The sequence below is a fragment of the Rhincodon typus genome, unplaced genomic scaffold (assembly GCF_021869965.1).
Source record: "Rhincodon typus isolate 14 unplaced genomic scaffold, sRhiTyp1.1 hic_rhity00000123, whole genome shotgun sequence".
NCBI classification, from domain to species: Eukaryota; Metazoa; Chordata; class Chondrichthyes; order Orectolobiformes; family Rhincodontidae; genus Rhincodon; species Rhincodon typus.
In genome coordinates, this window is record NW_025965761.1 from 16,265 (window position 1) to 25,999 (window position 9,735).

A 9,735-nucleotide genomic window follows, 5' to 3' on the forward strand; every position below is an offset into this window, starting at 1 on the left:
CTTGCATTTCTGAAGAAGGGTCTAGGCCCGAAACGTCAGCCTTCCTGCTCCTCTGATGCTGCTTGGCCTGCTGTGTTCATCCAGCTCTACACCTTGTTACCTCAGATTCTCCAGCATCTGCAGTTCCTACTATCTCCTCAAATATCATTGACTCAGATGAATGCATGTACTCAGATAAGTACATGTATAGGAAAGGTTTGGAGGGATATGGGCCAGAAGCAGACAGGTGGGACCAGTGTAGTTTGGGATTACATTCGGCATGGACTAGTTGGACTGAAGTGTCTGTTTCTGTGCTGTATGACTCTATGTCTCTATGATTCCATCTATACTTCTCGCTGCCTCAGGAAGGCAGCCAACATCATCAAAGACCCATCCCATCCCAGTTATAATCTCTTCCAACCTCTTCCATCCGGCAGAAGATACAAAAGCTGAGACACATGTGCCAACAGATTCAAGAACACCTTCTTCCCCGCTGTTATTAGGCTTCTGAATAGACGTTTCAAATTTCAAATTTAATGTTGATCTTGCTCTCTGTGCATCTTCTCTACAACCGTAACATTTTGTTCCTCGCTCTGTTCTATTACCCTTAAGCACTTTGTATGGTACGCTCTGCCTGTACTGAATGCAAAACAAAATTTTTCACTGTACCTAGGTACATGTGACAATAATAAATCAAATCAAAAAAGATCTCCACAGTGTCCCAGGAATCAGTTGAAAGTTTGAGTGAGAAGCCTGTCTGCCGCTAAGTTTTATTTAAGGTGAAGTTGCATTTTTATTTGCTACATATAAAGTATAACAGTGATGTGTATATCCCCTGCATTACATTTCTATTACTTAGTGTGTGTTTTCACACTGATTATCTGGACCTCTTGATGATCCAGAATATTTCATCATTGGCACATTCTTGGTCCCATTGGTGCCAGATAATAAAAAAGTTACAATATTTCCATTCTGTTCTAATCCTCAAACATTTTCTTTTGCAAGTTCCATTCAGTGTTTCGGCGAAAGCCCAGAAGTCTCAAAATGTGCGTATTAAATTATTTATCAACAGGTATGGGCTTTAGATAGTTTGACCCCACAGGTCTTATAAAGCAAGAAATGAAATTAGCAAAACCATAAATGACACTTTTTATGAGTTCATTAGATTCAGAAAAGATTCCAGGGAACAGGAAAATAGCTAATATAAAGTCATTATTGGATCTGTCAGGGCTGATTCATTTGCAGATGCATTTATTCTGGTTTAACCTATTTTGCTGTTTCTCATGCTTAAGACTAATCTGAGCTCCAGCTGTTTAAATAGGCATGCGATCTCCCTCACTCATCCTGATGATAAATTATATTTTCACAAAGCCAATAACTGTGCATTATTCATGGGTCAAGATACAAACTTGGAAGTCTAGACTTGTAAATAGATAAACAGTCGTTGGGGGGAAGTTGCAAAGAATTTTGAGAGATTTAATGGGCGGCTGCTTGGAAAAGCAGAATGTGTCAAAGATACAGAATTTGGAACAGAGAATGGTGTTTAACCAACATATACATATAGTTTTGTTTTAAGCACATTGCTAACATAGCGATCAGGGAAATCCACCTGATGTTACACCGTATTTGCATGAGAACAATGATTCCTGTCACATTAGCCATCTTAGATTTAGATTGTATAGGAGTACAATCAGAAGTGGACAATGTTGCCATGCACAGACGTAGGTACAAAGTAGTAAAAGAATCAAAGCTTAAAAAGTTAAGCATTACCCTGGGAGCTACAGCATGGTTATGATGGGGTCTATCGCTTTAAGACCACAGCTAATATATTTACCGTGATCTAAACTGGGCAATCATTGCTGCTTGAAACTTCTCCAGGCTTCCCAGCTCCTCTTTACGACCAGGTTGTCTGATATTCGGAGAAAGTGGCATGAAAAGACTGGCTTCTGTTCACCTGGTAATGTTTATTTGTTGAGATTTTTTAAGACGTTTCAGGGAGGTGTGAGACGTGAAGCTTGACTAGAAACAGGAGGAAGTCATTCATCTCTTTCAGCCTGTTCTGCCATTCAGTTGGATCATGGTTTGTTTATCTGCCTTCTCCTCATAACCCTTGACCCCATTCCCTGACAAAAATCTATCAGTCTTGTTTTGAAATGTTAAGTTTTATTCGCATCAGCTACAGCCTTTCAGACCAGAGATCTCCACGACGGTGTATGTGAAAGAGTGCTTTGTGATTTCTCACTTGTCTCTAATCTTTAGTTTATGTTCTCGCATTCTTCGCCCAGCACATCAATTCAGGGAATCTGAATTCAATGAATAAATCTTGAACTGACAGCTAGTCTTAGTCATCTGGTTGACTAACATCATTCAGGAAAGGAAATCTGCCACTCTTCACAGTATGAGGATTCAGGAATAGATCATTTAGGGCGGAGATGAGGAGACATTTCTTCACCCAAAGAGTGGTGAGCCTGTCGGATTCATTACCGCAGGAAGTAGTTAATGCCAAAACATTGAATGTCTTCAAGAGGCGGCTAGATATAGCGCTTGGGGCGAATGGGATCAAAGGTTATGGGGAGAAAGCAGGATTAGGCTATTGGGTTGGACGATCAGCCATGATTGTGATGCATGCCGAATGGCCTCCTCCTGCTCCTATCTTCTATGTTTCTATCTGAGTCTGGATTATATGTGACTCCAGACTCACAGCAATATGGTTGGCTCTTAACTACCATCTGGGCTGAAAGACACTGAGCTCAAGGGCAGTTAGGGATGGGCAACACATGCTGATTTTGCCAGCAATGTCCTGAAAGGGTAGAGAAAATGCAATTGTCCACCAGAGGAAATAGTTTCTTGGTATCTCTCCTATCAGAGCCCCTTAATGTTTTAAACATCCCAATCAGATCATCCCTTAACCACCTAAAATAATTAAAGCATGATCTCTCAATGTTGACAGATGAGGCAAAAACAACAAGATCTAGGTACATCAAGACCACCGCATAAAACTAATGTGAATCTCTGCAGTTTAGATGCATGGCTTGGTCCACTGGAGTTTGTAATCAAATATCCAATCTACGGAAAAACCTAGAACTAAAAAAAAGTTGAGAGTGAAGTATGAACTGATCATCATCAAGGCTGATGCAAGAATGCATATTTCACAGGGGACAACAATTTAGACTGCATATATAATTCTGCACATATTATCATGCCCGTTGAAATTTGGCACTCTTGCATGTGTCCTGATGGGTGCAACACATAAATCTTTGTCAGAATGTCAGCAATTCTCAAGATCAACCAACCAATCAGCCAACTAATGATTGGTTTCTCTATGGCATGATGCTGCATGAAAAACTGGATATGTGAGGAATTCTGATCACCTGCATATGAATCTTGTACACTTAAACAGTAGAGCAAAAACAGTTCTTCAAATTCCACACAGGTTCATCAAGTGTGACCTAAAACTCCTGTGAATATCTTACCTCTTTCCTAAAAACCGAAAGAACTGTGGATGCTGTAAATCAGGAACAAGAACAGAAGTTGCTGGAAAAGCTCAGCGGGTCTGGCAGCATCTGTGAAGAAAAAAAAATCAGAGTTAACGTTTCAGGTCCGGTGACCCTTCCTCAAGTTAACTCTGATTTCTTTTCTTCACAGATGCTGCCAGACCTGCTGAGCTTTTCCAGCTTTTTCTGTTTCTATTGTCTCTTTCCTGCTTTGTCAGTGTATTCCACTACCCCACCTCCGCAAAGTGAAAGATCTACCTCAGTATGTTTTTTTAATTCATTCGTGGGATGTGGGCATCTCTGGCTGGCTCAGCAATTATTGCCCGTCCCTAGCTGCCCCCTTGAGAAGGTGGTGGTGAGTTGCCTTCTTGAACCGCTGTAGTCTTCCTGCTGTGGGTTGACCCACAATGCCCTTAGGGCAGGAATTCCAGGATTTTGACCCAGCGACAGTGAAGGAACAGCGATGTATTTGCAAGTCAGGATGGTGGGTGACATGGAGGGGAACTTGGAGATGGTGGTGTTCCCATGTATCTGCTGTCCTTGTCCTTCTAGATGGAAGTGGTTGTGGGAAGGTGCTGTCTGAGGATCTTTGGTGAATTTCTGCAGTGCATCTTGTAGATAGTACACACGGCTGCCACTGAGCTTCAGTGGTAGAGGGAGTGGACGCTTGTGGTTGTGGTGCCAATCAAGTGGCTGCTTTGTCCTGGATGGTGTCAAGCTTCTTGAGTGTCGTTGGAGCTGCACTGACCCTCGTATCGACCCCTCATATCGATACCCCTCATAATTTTATAAACCTCTATAAAGGTCACCCCTCAACCTCCTACGCTCCAGTGAAAAAAGTCCCAGGCCTTCCTCATAACTCAAACCTTCCATTCCTGGCAACATCCTGGTAAATCTTTTTTGTACACTCTTCAAACTTCACATGTTTCAAAAGCTTGACAAATGCTCTAATAAATGCCAGAAGCACAACTGGTGAATGAAAGTGTACCTTTTTCATTGGAATGTTATTTCAATTGAGAGCCGAGAAAACAGCAGCGTTAGGTAGATTGCAGCTGTCCTTTCATTGATCTGTGCTTTAATGGACTGCGAGGATGATACCAACTCCATGTTAATTCTCTAGTGGTGGTCCCTTTGAGAATGGTTTCACTCCGGGAGTGTGGGAGTGCCGCTTTTCATCTGGACCTGTCAACAGATTGGCTTTTCATGCAAATTCCTTGCAATTTGGTCTGCATTAGCGACATCAAATATTTGTCTCAAATGCCCGTATGAACAAGGCATGGATAAAGTTGTCAATGAGGTAATGTGAAAGTGAAACCAACTTTGAGATCCTACTGGCACAACTGCAGGCTGTCACAAGGTTAAGTGACAGATAAGCTGGGCCTATCTGTATCCTTTCTCGCTCAGATAACATTGTTGAATGAACCTTTAGGTTCTGGTCATTACATTATTAGAACACATATCGATTTTCTGAAACCTTTGCAGTTTTCTTGGCCCAACTGCTGTTTTCTGTCTTTCTGGGCTCCACCTATTGCTTACGACCTTCTCCTCGTGCCACCCCATCTTCAGCACAAATCCCACCACCGTTTCTCAGCTACTATCAGTCCTGAAGAATGGTCACTGGACCCAAAATGTAAACTCTGTTTGCTGTCTGATCTGCTGAGCTTCTCCAGCAATTTCTCTTTCTGCACGGGACATCAGTTTCCTTCCCTAAAGGACATCAGTGAACCAGGTGTGTTTTTTCCTTTCTTTCCAACAATTGACAACATGTTTCATGGTCAATTCCAGATTATTTTTTAAATACTGAATTCAAAGTCCTCTACTTGTTGTGGCTGGATTCAAACCTTGCTTTCTAAACCATTACCTGGGTCTCTGGATTATGAATCTAGCAATAATGCCACTAGACAATCACCTCTCCACCCATGCAGATTTGTATTTGCAGACACATTCTATTTTGTTCAAAAAAGCACCCAATTTGTAGACAGGGTCGGTTAATGGTGCATTTTATAAATTACTGCTTTGGAAATAAAACCAATCTGACTCCAGGTTAAAACATAGACAGATTCTAAACAAGGCCTCACCCCTAAAATGCATTGTCTGTCCTGAGATGTCACCTCCTGTATACACTTCAGTTTTCTCGGGGCAGTGACTTGAAAGAAATTGTGAGATTTGCATTCAAATCAATTGAAACCTGTATTTCCTTTCTAACTGATTAAAGATTTAACAGGAGGGAGTCCATCTAGGCATTTTAGGTTTATCCAATACATTCCCATCAGTTGTATGTTCCTTTGATTTTTTTTACTTATAAATTCTGAGTCTTGACACCTCCTTTCTCACTATACCTGAGGAAGGAGCAACGTTCCGACAACTTGTGTTTGCAAATAAACCTGTTGCACTATAACCTGGTGTCATGTGATTTTTGCCTGTGATTAAAGTTTGGAAGGTATCATTGCACCACAGTACCATTAGCAAAGTAAGCTAAAGATTTATCTCAAAGGTCACACACACACATCAATTCCGATCCAACATTTTACCTCCTTTAACTCAATTTCCTCTAATGGTTTTAACTGGAACATTTATCTTTTGCCAATTATACATCTCCTGACCCTCTTATATTGAAATGCTCCACATTTCAATTTGTATTTCTTTGCTAAAGCATCTCAGCTACAGAGACTGATGGGTCTTTCAGTGGGAATTCTAAAGTCATGTTCAGCTGTAGGTTCTGAAACCATACGTAGTGTGTGGTGAACGGGGCAGTTAGTGGAAATCGCTGACTTTCCAATATCACTGGAAACAGTAACGGAAAATTCAAAATCACTGATCTACATGTGAATTGAGGACAACGAGGAAAGCTGGCAACACATTCCCTGAAAAAAACTTTCTTTTTTAAAAATACAGATGCTTTGTTGTTACATTTGTCTGTAATTTATGAACACACTCTGGACAATCGCGACAGGTCGAGATAAACTGGACGAATAGGAATTCTTCCCATTAGCCCAAGGATTTGGGGATACAAGATTTAGCATTTTGCACAAGAGATGAAGGGAGAGACCATGAGGAAGAGCTTTTTCTTTTTACACTGTGCTAATGGCCTGGACACTCCTGCCTGTCGTGGAGTTCTGGAAGTGGAGATGGTGGATTGATTTCAAAGTACCAGAAGGAAATAAATTTGTCGGGGCTTGTTCTGAAGAGTCATAGAGTTCGAGAGGTACGGCACGGAAACAGTCCCTTCGGTCCAACTTGTCCACATTGGCCTGATATCCTAGTCCCATTTGCCAGCATTTGGCCCTTATCCCCCTAAACCCTTCTTATTCATGTAAAAAAAATCTCAAAAAAAATTGGATGTACAGAAAAGTCGCGAATTACCAGGTAGAAGTGAGGGGAAGTGAGAATTGGGTGAGTTACTCTTGCAAACAGGGGCTGTTTAACAGACCGATAGTCACACGCTGAATCGGGCAGCAAAAGGCCTACAGAGATGTTGAAGGGTTTTACAGTAACTCTAACGTTTAGCACAAACAGCAGTTTCCACCTTTCCCTTTCTCAGCCTTTTTCCTGGCCAACGGAGGAGAACCCAGCTCCATCTCTTTTTGTTTTTGGCAAACACAGCACCGAATCAACTATTTAAAACAACCAAACAGCAACGATGAACAAACACAGACCACCAGGGGCAGGGGAACGATGGGGAAGGCCAAAACAGTAGGGAGATAAGGGACGGATGATATCGACATGGAGTCGGTGAGAATGGGGGGCCGGGGTGAGATAACGCCCTCTCTTCATGGGCACCCGAGCATGATGTAATAGCTGCTGAAACTTGGGTAATGGGGTGCTACAATCCCCCACCATGGTCCACTGGCTGGATCTGCACAGTTTTTCCTTTTGTATGACCCACCGCTAAATCACCAGTTTCGCTATTTAAAGTCCCAACTAACCAGGGACTGTGCAAGGAGAGGGATAGGGGCTAAATTAAAATGGTGTTCGAGACGTCAATAATGCTCCCCTGTCCCTATGGTGCCCGCTTCTCTCTACATGCCTCAAGAGGATTGGTGGGCGCCATGTGAGTCCCTCCCCAAGGATAGACGGACACAAACGTAGACAGGGAAGAGAGGCAGGTAGCTAGGAACTATAATTCCCACCGCCGCCCACTTCCTGGTCCTACTGAGGGCAACCTCGAGGACCCAACACCAGCAAGCCGCCCATGTCTCTCCTTAAAAGAACAATTTGGAACCCCAGCTCGCCAGGGGGTTAGTCCAACGATAAGAGTGGTGAGGCAGAGTCGGAAGAGGGGGAGGGAACCAAATTAAAATGGAGTTGGAGGGGGGGGTGGAAATTGAACTCAGTTCTATTTTTTTTCTCAAAATAGACATTTTGAAATCAGCCCGTTGAAGAGATGCTGTTACTCACCTTTGGGAGCAGGTGGGACTTGAACCCATGTCTCCTGGCTCTCACCAATTTTTATAGATGCACCACTAAAACATCGTCTCCGACTGCATCACTGCGTGGTGTGGCAACTTGTCTGGCTTTGTTGGCAGCCTTCCAGAGGCAGCGGGAGGTGTAGTTGGAGTCAGTGGATGGAAGGCTGGTTTGTAAGATGGACTGCGCTGTGTTCACAACTCTCTGTAGTTTCTTACGGTCCTGGGCAAAGACCCTCCCACCCCAGTTTTACTCTCTTCCACCCTCTTCCATCGAGCAGAAGATACAAAAGTTTGAAAGCACGTACCAAAAGCTTCTTCCCCGCTGTTATCAGACTTATGAACAGATCTCTCCCACATTAGAGTCGATCTCTCTCTGCACCTTCCCTGTAGCTGTAACACTACATTCTGCATTCTGTTCGATTACCCTGAAGTACTAAAGTAAGATATGATTTGTCTGGTTAGCACGCAAAACAATACTTTTCACTGTATCATGGTAAATGTGGCAATAATTAAACAAATCAAAATCAAAAACTCTAATCAGAGGCAGGGACATTACCAATAAGATTGAGCCTGATAAATGATCATATTTTGCTGCAACCAATAAGGATTGCCCGCTCTCAATTAACTCAGTGCCTCCTAGTGACCCTTTGAGGAATCTGCCTTAATAACCCAGAGAGGGGTCACAGATATGATGGGCCGAATGGCATCCTCCCATTTTATTTTGTTGTAATCCTGGGAGCTGGATACCATTCCTGATGCTTGGACCCACAAGCAGCAGACTGCTTGACCAAGAGGCCACTCATTCTCCAGTGACAGCGGGATGTGTGTGCCCCATTGGAGGGCCCTGACACACTCGCGCACATACACACGCGTGCACGCACACATGCGCACACATACACGCACTCACACACACGCGCACTCACACACACACACAGTCTCTCACTCACACACACACAGACACACACTCTCTCTCTCTCTCTCTCTCACTGACTCACATACACACACACAGAAATGCACACACACACATCACCGCATACACAGACTCACGCACACACAGACACACTGTCTCTCTCTCTCACACTCACACAAACGCGGACACACACACACACACACACACACAGATTCTCTCTCTCACACACATGGTCTGTCTCTCTGTCTCTCTCACACAAACACACACACGCACACACACACAAACACAGACACTTGCACACGCGCACACCCACACAGACTCTCGCACATGCGCGCACACAAACACAAAAACACAGTCTCTTTCTCACTCACACGCACAGAAACACACCGTCTCTTTCACTCAAACACACACAGAAACACTGTCTCTCTCTCACTCAATCACACACAGAGAAATGCTATCACTCGCACATACACACACACAAACACGCACACACACACATAGAAAACCCACATGCACACATACCCACACACACACACCACACACACGCACCATGTGCACACACATTCACATCACCCGCATACACACTCTCGCACACATGCACACACACACAGACTCTAGCACATGCACACCCTTGTCTCTCTCACTCACTCACACACACAGACACATGCTGTCTCTCTCTCTCTCACACACACACACACACACACACACAGACACACTGTCTCTCTCTCTCATCCATACACACACACACACAGTCTCTCTCTCTCTCTCTCACACCCACTCACACACAGACACACACTGTCTGTCTCTCTCTCACACACACACACACAGACACACACGGGCACAGACACACACACAGACACACAGACACACACACACAGACAGACAGACACAGACAGACAGACAGACACACAGGCACAGACACAGACACACACACACACACACA